Source organism: Myotis daubentonii, chromosome 14 (assembly GCF_963259705.1).
Source record: "Myotis daubentonii chromosome 14, mMyoDau2.1, whole genome shotgun sequence".
Taxonomy (NCBI): domain Eukaryota; kingdom Metazoa; phylum Chordata; class Mammalia; order Chiroptera; family Vespertilionidae; genus Myotis; species Myotis daubentonii.
The window spans coordinates 29,998,590-30,006,802 of record NC_081853.1 but is presented as its reverse complement, the minus strand read 5'-3'; positions in this window follow the sequence as shown (position 1 = coordinate 30,006,802).

Below are 8,213 nucleotides of genomic sequence, written 5' to 3'. Positions count from 1 at the left end.
TATTTTACTCCTTTTCTTTAACTGGGAGGGTTTTGTTTTTCTTTTTATCTTTTTGTTTTGTTTTGTTTGATTTTTAAAATCTTTATGGTTGAGAGTACTACAGATGCCCTCCTTTGTTCCCCCATTGACCCCTCCACCAGGTTTCCCACCCCATCCCAGGCCTTTACCATCCTATTGTCTGTATCCATAGGTAATGCATATATGCATGTAAGATCTTTGGTTAGTCTCTTCCCAGCCTACCCCCACCCCCAGCCCTGAGACTCCTCAGTCTGTTCCATGTTTCCATGCCTCTGATTCTATTTTATTCATCAGTTTATTTTGTTCATTAGATTTCTTGTTCGTTTATTTTGATTTTTAGATTCAACTACTGATAGATATGTATTTATTGCCATTTTATTGTTCTTATTTTTTAACTTTTTTTTCTTCTTCCTTTTCTCAAAGAACACCCTTTAACATTTCATGTAATAATGGTTTGGTGGTAAACTCCTTTAGCTTTTTCTTGTCTGTGAAGCTCTTTATCTGACCTTCAGTTCTAAATGACAGCTTTGCTGTGTAGAGTAATCTTTTAACCTTTTCTTTTTACTGTTAATCCTCACCCAAGGATATTTTTCCCATTGATTTTTAGAGAGTGGAATGAAGGGAGGGAGGGAGAGAGAAACATCAATGTGAATGAGACACATTGATTGGTTGCCTCCAACACCCATGCTGAGCAATAAGCAGGGAGGGGATGGAACCTGCTACCCAGGTACGTGCCTTTGACCCAGAATCGAACTGTCAACCCTTCTGTGCTTGGCTGACACTCTAACCATTGAACAACACCAGCCATGGCTTTCTTTTTACCTTTTGACCACCAATCTATTGTCTGAGTTTGGCTTTTGTTTTGACTTTTAGCTTCCACATATAAGATAAATTATACGTTATTTGTCTTTGTCTGACTGAGCATAATGCCATCAAGATCCATCTATGTTGTCATAAATGGCAAGATTTTATTCTTTTTTATGGCTGAATAACATTGCATTTATACACACACAAACCACAATTTCTTTATCCATTCATCCATATATGTACACTTAGGTTGTTTCCATAACTTGGCTATTGTAAACAATGCTGCAATGAATATGGGGGTGTATACATATATCATTTCAAGTTGGTGTTTTCATTTTCTTCAGATAAGTACCCAAAAGTGGAATTGCTGCATCATATGGTAGTTCTACTTTGAATTTTTTGAGGAACCTCCATACCATTTTCCACAGTGTCTACACCAATTTACATTTCCATCAACAGTACACAAGGCTGCCCTGTTCTCCACATCTTCGCCAATATTTATTTCTTGTCTTTTTTATAATAGCCATTCCAACAGGTGTGAGAGGATATTTCACTGTGGTTTTCATTTGCATTTCTATGATAATTAATGATGTTGAGCATATTTTCATGTACATGTTGGCCTTCTGTATGTCTTAGGAAAAATGTCCATTCAGATCTTCTGCCCATTTTTTAATCAGATTATTTGTTTTTTGCTATCGAGCTATGTGAGTGCTTTACATTTTTGGATATCAGCCCCTTATCAAATATATGATTTGCAAACAGTCTCTCCCATTCAGTGGGCTTTCATTCTGTTGAATGTTTCTTTTACTGTACAGAAGCTTTTTAGTATGATGTTGTCCCACTTGTTTATTTTTGCTTTTGTTATTTTTGCTTTTGGTGTCAGATTTTAAAAAATCATCACCAAGATATATGTGAATGAGCTTACCCACTATGTTTTCTTCTGGGAGTTATATGGTTTTAGATCTTACATTCAAGTCTTTAATCCATTTTGAGTTAATTTTTGTTTATGATACAAGATAATAGTTGAGTTTCATTGTTTTTCATGTGGTTGTCCAGTTTTCCCAGCACCATATATTGAAAAGACTGTCCTTTCCCCTATTATCACATCTTATATAACTGTAGATATCAGGATTAGCTAAAAAGCAGACCGAGAGTGAATTGATGTTATTTCAGAGGTGCCACAAGGGGATCCCTTCCCTATGGTATCAGCAACACTGCCTGTAATCTCCCCATCATGGTCACACAGAACTGGGTCTTCAGCAGTCCTCTTCTAAAACCCAGCTTCTCAAGTCTTTTTTTGACGCCCTAATAATTAGTGAGCCTTCGCTGGGATTCAACTGACAGAAGTTAATAGAACATGGTTTTGGGATGAGAATGATGAGGGACAGGATGGCATTAAAGAAACTGGAAAAAGGGCAAGAGCCAGCTCCAGCAGGGCCAAATTTGTGCTAACAGAGGGAAGTGGTAGAATTTAGGATAAAATGAGGTTCTCTGCACAATTCTGCCAATAGCTAGCAACTAGCTGTGATTGTATCTGGAAGAAACAGCATCAGGGAGGGTAACCTAGAGTGATGGTGTTTTGCTGCCTACAGAGCTCTTCCCCTCTGTTATACAGTTGGAGCCTCTGGTAGGAAGCCCCCAATGATCCCTCCTCCTGGTATTCACACTCTTCTTTAGTCTCCTCCCACACTGTACCAGGCTTTTGTCTCAGTCCCTCTCCGATCAGTTGCACAGGGGGAACCAAGATACTATATTGTGAGCAGTCTTTAGGGAAAGACCCATGTGGTGAAAAACTAGAGACCTCTTGCCAACAGGTACATGAGTGAAGTCTGGAAGCAGACGCTCCAGTTCAATCAAGCCTTCAGATGACTGTAGCTCCAACATCTTGATGCTCGCTCATAAGAAACCCTGAGTCAGAACCAACTAGCTAAGCTGCTCCTGGATTTTGACTCTCAGAAACCACATAAGATAATAAAAGTTTGTTATTTTAAGTCACTACATTTGAAGGTAATTTGTTACACTGGGGGGCCAAGATAAGTCAAGTAATTTGTCCGAGGACTCATAGTAATTAGAAACCCTAATCTTGAATTTTATATTGATAGTTTTTTCTACTTAACCACCAATTCACTCAACAAATACTTCAATGACTTTCTTATTAAATAAAATGTTAAGGATTGTTGGGCTTCAGAACATGTAAAAAGGATGCTTTAAAGAAACATCAGGTACATGAAAATAAGCATTCAATGTAGCATCTTTTGCAACTGCCGAGTGACCTAATATTTCCTGTTATTTAGGTTGTGAGCAAAGGCAGGTGCCACAAAAGAGAGGAAGTGTTATTCTGATCCTTGATTGGGGCTTGTTGCCAAAGTTTGGTCTTATCCTCCGCAGTATATAATCTGTGATAAAACTGGCAAGAGAATGTATGCTCCAATAACTTGGCCGATTGCATTAGCAAACACAGAGCCTTAAAGAGTATTATTTATGATAAAAGCTGACCAAGGATTCTTACAGCAGAAGAATGGGGGTGGGGGAGCCCTAATGCATGTGAAAAACCTGAGCACAAGAAAACCCAAGGCAGAGGCATACAAGGCTGACATTCTTTTGGTTTTTATTCTTAGGAACAAAATGTCTTTCCTGTTCTTCTAACCACTGGGATTTTTTTAAGCCTAAGAAACCCCATTTACTCAGATACAAATCCTATATTTCTAAAGTGGAGATACTCAAGATGGCTATATGTAGACTCAATTTCTCCAGCTAAGGCCAACTTAGAAGCCTTGGGCCCCCCACAGGGGAACAGGAGAACTCCACTTGGTGGAAAGTGGGAAGAATAAGCCAAAGATACATTGGGCTGCTAATATCTACTGACTACCAGTGGACATGTTGTCAGAATCATGAACAGCTATGAATAACCATCTCTTCGTTTATGCCTCACTTCCTGAAAGGAGAGAGAAGAGGAGCCCTAAGCATTCAGAAGGGTGGCAATATTCTTTAAGGAATGCTCAAGCAGCTGACCCCAGGGCAAATAAAAATCTATCTATTTATAAATTTCTGGCCCATAATTGGAGGTGAGAGGCCTCCACAAGTAAAATGTCTGAAAACTCGTATGTTTTGTGCATGGTTGCTGGGATTGTTGTTAAATAATTCTGGTGTGTTTCAGTCCAATGACTTCCCAATACATGTGAATGAAACAAACTCCAATGGAACCTACAAGACTGAATAATCTGAGCCCAGGACCCGCCCAGCCTTTCCCCAGTTTCCCCCAGCTTATCCTTATACTCTGCCCAGGGTCATGGCCAGGTTTCAACCACACTGGCTCCTTAAATCCTTCAGCTACCTTCAGTTAGTCTCTTCCCCAGGTGGTGCCATTTCCTGCTTCTCCTGCTTTACTATACCCCCCCCCCCACCCCCCATCCTCAAGGTTGGCTCTTTGCTGTGTCCAGGTTCCCCACCACCCAATGTACACACCTTCCTCATCTCAGCTCCTGTCTCATCAACCTGATTCGCTGTTGATCACTTATCACGGTCAAAAAATTAACTCCTTATTTGTGTAATAACAACATAATACAACCTGACCATTTACTGAGCAGTTTCATATGCCAAGCACTGTTCTAAGGGCTTTCCTGGTAATAACTCATTTAGTCCTAATAATATTCCAATTATGCCCATTACAGACAAGGAAACCAGGACACAGACAAGGTAAGTAGCTGAAGTGATCATCTATTAACTTGCACCACATGGGTGATCACGTGGTCTCTGCTACAAAGAGACTCCAGCTACTCAAGTTAAGGCAGTTTGAAGTATCAAAAAGTCTCCTTACCTGGGCGCGCTCCCCGCGTTGAGACAGAAGTGTCCTTCAGCCCAGCGGAAAGCTCTGCCAGCTCCTCCTAGGCAAAGGCACTCTATGCAGGCTTTCCAGGCATTTGTTCTGGGATCAGAGTTTGTTCTGTTTTGAATTGTTTCTTGTTGGAAGCCGCGCCCTCCTGGGCGAACTGTGCGAGGGCCCCGTGGAGTTTTACAAAATTTTAAAACTCCCCTAGCAGGCTGGGCTGGGGCTCTGGAGGGAAGAACCAGAGCAATTACCAGGAACTGTCTTAATAAGACCAGAGTCCTGGGTCCCTTCCAGCACTCTCGAGAGATGAGATATATGAAGTCTCTGAATTTGAAAACAGACAGAAAAGGGGGTATGGGGGCGGGGGGAGGCAAGGTTGTCCTGTTTTAAAATATTTTCGTTCATAAGAAAATTAAAAGTTTATGATTTAACCGAAGTGCGTTATTTCCCGAGATCATTCTATCACTCTCAAGTTGGCTTCTGGGTTGGAAACGCTCAGAGACGGGCCGGATTGACGCTCAGGTGTGCCTGGCGCTCACACTCACCGCAGAGCTGCAGCCGGCTGCGCGCAGAGGCTCTTGGAAACCCGCACTTGGAACTTGGCTCGGATCCTCCCCGAATCCCAGAGGGGCATCCAGCGAGCGCCCAGCTCCTCCGCCCGCCACGACGCAGGCCACTTTCTGGGTCTCTTCCGAAAACCCACAGGGTGCGACCCACGTGGCAAGGTCCCCTGTTCCACTCCACCTCCCAGCCACATTCTGAAAGCCAAGGTCTGCACACCTTCCTCTACTCGCCGGGCTGTCGGGCTGTCGTTCAGTCCCGAAGGCCTCGGAGCAGAGACCTGTCCACTAGAGAGGAGCGCGTGGTGGCTGAGGGCGGCGGAGCGTTGATGCCAGGCAGGTGGCTGCGGGCCTGGTAGCCGGGATTGGCGCACTTGGCGCTACCAGGCTGCATCTGGGGGTCTGTCTCCGAAGCTACGAGGTAGGGAAAGGCCTGTTGGAAAAGTTTAAGCCTGAGCAGGAGGAAACTACCCAGCGTCTTCTCTGCGCTCAGAGTGGTGCTGCCACTGGGCACTGGACGATGAATAGCGCGCAGCGACCACCTTAGAGGAGCTCGCAGGCTGGTGGCCTGCACGGGCTGCGACGTGGCTCCACGAGAGGCTGGGAAGAGGGCATGCGAAGCAGAGGTTGTGCGAGTGAGAACCTAAAAGTGGTCTCACCCCAGCGCAGGTGAAGCCTTTAAGAGACCTGAGGCACGCACAGGTGTTGGGCGGGAGCGCGCTGCCAAGGCCCAGAAGCGAAAGCCAGGTGCGCGCACCTAGAGAGGCGCTGGAGAGAGTGGGCGGGGCGAGAAGTCCGTGGGGTGGTGACCTTCGAGGTCGTGACCGCTCAACTTCTATTGGAAACAAGTGGGTTCCCCGACCAGCCTTGCGTAAAGGTGCGCGCACTGGGGCTGTGCGCGAATTCTGCAGGCGAACTCGGAAGCGGAAAGGCCTTATCTCAGGGACACCCAGCCCTGCAGGGTAGCCTAGTGGCCAAAGGCCCTAGCTTCCTACTGTTGATGAAGTAGGAGGCGCGCGTAGGCGACCTCTGTCCTAAGGCTTGTTCCAGCGGTGACCAAAGCTGTTGCTTCCCCCCAGGGGTCTCCTCTTTAGGACATCCGCCTGGCTGCCTAAGGCCTGTCTGGGAGGCAGAACTCAGAGGGATGCGCAGCGGCAAAGACGATAGAGGTCTGGGCTGCAAACAGCACCAGGTCAGGCCCCGGGATCATGGCAACACCTGTGTGGGGCCCAGCTCTACGGAGTCCTGAATAAACCTCAAACAGCACTGTGTAAGGGGTGTGTGCGGCTGCGCTGTTCACCTAGGAGACGTCTCCCAGAGCTGAGTTCAAGTCTCAAGGTCAAGAAGTGCAGGGGGATGGTGGCGCCCGTCAGGGTCGGTGCAGCCTGACCCAGGCACCCTGGGGCTCCGAACCCTGGGAAGTCAGGCAATGCCAGGCTCAAAAACTGCCACCCCACCACTTCAAGCCCTTGGTACCAATCTACTCCAGACTTTTGGATTGAGAACTAGGGCTGAGCGAGCGAGAACCCGCCCAAGCAGTAGGAGGGGCAGAATTGAGGGACTGAAAGAGAGCAGCCTCCGGGCAATCGCAGAGTTGGCCTGGAAGCTGAGAAGAGAGAAAGGGTCACAGCGGTTCTCAACCTGTGGGTCGCCACCCCTTTGGCGGTCGAACGACCCTTTCACAGGGGTCGCCTAAGACCATCCTGCATATCAGATATTTACATTATGATTCATAACAGTAGCAAAATTAGTTACGAAATAGCAACGAAAATAATTTTATGGTTGAGTCACAACAGGAGGAACTGTATTTAAAGGGCCAGAAGGTTGAGAACCACTGGCTAAGACCCTGTGCCAGATCCCCTCCTTGAGCAGTTTCCAAGAGGTTGGTTTGCATGAACCCAAATCTCTGTGTGGGGGGTTAGTGTTCCCTGAGTGTTCTGATGTGAGAGTTTGGTGGATCCCCGCGGGATGCTGGACCTCCACAGATAGGAGTATTTCTGTCATTCCTTTCCAAAATCCTCCAGACCTGCAGGCTCTGAAAGCAGGGCTTGGTCTGCAGACTAGTTACACCTGAGTAAGGATTGCCTTAGCCTCTTGGAAACCCTCCTGGAACTGGGCTGAAAAGTGCTTCTACTCCCTGATACCCCACGCTAGATCAAATTTGCAGAGGAAACAGGGGTGGAGGCCAGGGCTGGAACTGAGCGCAATCCATGTAAAGACCGTGTGCCTGCTCGCCAGTCCACGCAGAGGTGTATGGTCAAGGAGGTCAGGGTCCCATCAGAGCCCGAGTGAGTCAAAACCAGTCATGGCAATTAGCCTTTCCCCGCGGTTTATCGCGTGGCTGATTTCGATGGCTCCAGAGGTCTCCTTGAGAGTTCTGCGTTTTACTGCAGCACCAGCAAATCCGAAGTGGTGCAGTGTGGGGGTAGAACAAAATCAGGATTTTCAAATCCTGTACACCCGTCATCACCACGTCCCACTGGAGTCACATTTTGCAAATCACTTGGCCTTTCTCAACCTCAGTTTCCTAATCTGTAAAATGGGCATAATCTGAAGAGCAAGCTAAGGATAAGAAATGCCACCCGTCTGTGTAACTGTAGGAAGAAGAAGCAAAGTCTTCTTCAAACTTGACAGCTATATACTAAAGAAAGACCCTCTCTCCCCTCCTCCTAATTCTCTGCCTGGTTCTCCCCCACCTCCTACCCCTCCAAGCCCGCGGAGCTGTGCACATTTCTGATGCAAAAGCCAATAAGCCTGGAACACGCGCAGGTCCTGCTGGGCCTGGGACAATGGTTTCCATTTAATAAATATTTCCCCCAAGGGCATTTCACATCGGGCAGGCAATTATTCAAAGGAAACAGGCGCGCAGGTCTGCTCTGCAGGTTATTTCGTCCTCTTTACCCGAAAATGCTCATCTGACTGCCAGAAACGAGTTTCGCGTGCTCGCTGGGTGGGCAGAGGCGCCCAGGGACAAACCGACCCTGAGTGCGGATGCCGCC